Below are 1,588 nucleotides of genomic sequence, written 5' to 3'. Positions count from 1 at the left end.
TTTGAAACTGGTTAAACAGTCAAACCTTCATATTGATTTCTACTCATTCATAATGAGTAAATATCAAAATAAAACATATAAATACCTACCCTTCATTTTATTGTATGTACAAGAACATCGTCATTATTCAAAGTCATGGGTTGTGATACTATATCAAACCCTTATTCTCAAATTTCCTAATTGTGAAATTCATTTCTCAAATGCACATCCCAATTTTGCAACCCTACTTCAATTTATGTAGATACATTGAACTTATTTTCATAAAATATTTTTACATATCTCAGATGAAACAATGAATCAAATAATGCATAAAGACTCTATCATAGAAACTAGTTAAGAAATTGACATGCAATCTATTTTTACCAAACAGTTCTAGCGTCGACTTTCACTTAACACCAAGAGTCTTACCTTGAAGATCTCGATCTCCAAGTGATACACTTTCAAGTCTTCATTTTGTAACACCATTTATATCCTTTGAATTTGACCCCATCAATGAAAATCTACCAAAACTTACTCAAATTAAGTACACTACTTCATTTCAAATTTTATGACTTTGACATAATGTCTCTTTGTCAAATTCCTTCAATTTTTGTTATCCATTATGAAAATTTTGACTTCCAATAAGCCATAGTAGAGATTGAGTATAGCATAATTCTCCCACTACTTTAAGGTTTATAATTTTTCATCTTGTCATCTCATATGACAATGGAGACTTCAAGTAAGCCTTTGCAAATGTTGAGTTATCTCATAACTCTCCCACTACGATGAAAACTTATATGTTTGACAATTAGAAATTGACGTTCAAATGAAAATAAAAGATTAACAACATTTGTTAATTATTACGTGGTTTTACTTGGAACTAATTCATCAACACAACTTGATCATTTTACACGTCTGCAACCCTTCATTTTGACTTTCCAAATGAAACTAGTATTTCTCACATAAATATATCATTTTATTTTGGATTGTCCAAAAAGCCATTTGTAAACTCCTCAATGACTACTCACATTTAGGTGTATTTTGGAACATTTATTTTATCAAATGTTTGTTTTGACACAATTGTCTCAACTTACCCAAAAACTCAAGTGTCATAAACTAGTTTTACAATACTTTCATAATCCAATATTGTTTCTCAAACATTTTTTAGGAAATAATGTCTAAAAATGCAATCTCCATTGCATATCTATAGTGAAGTAAGACATCAATGTTGTTTTAAAGATTAGGATTATGTTTAACAAAGTACTTAAAACGTACCAAGTTTAACAAGGCCACATTTCCCCTATTGCTTCATAATTTCATCCAAATTGTACTCAATGCTCGAAGTTCAGATACCATCTTACTGTATCAATTAGGCTTAGAACAATAAAATTCTTGTACTAATCATTATAATCTGTGAAGGAAATCTAAACATAGAGATCCAGTCAGCGAAAGCAGATTGTTCCAAATCCTATTGAGAAAGAACATAAACACATTACAGCTTACAAGAACAGATTATACATAATTCAGTAAATTACAAGCATGCTTCTTTAAAAGAATGAACAAGGGATAAAGTATGCAAACCTTTGAAGAACTCTTTCTTCAAGCATCC

The sequence above is a fragment of the Benincasa hispida genome, chromosome 5, assembly GCF_009727055.1.
Source record: "Benincasa hispida cultivar B227 chromosome 5, ASM972705v1, whole genome shotgun sequence".
In the NCBI taxonomy this organism is placed as follows: domain Eukaryota; kingdom Viridiplantae; phylum Streptophyta; class Magnoliopsida; order Cucurbitales; family Cucurbitaceae; genus Benincasa; species Benincasa hispida.
This window is presented reverse-complemented; position numbering follows the sequence as displayed.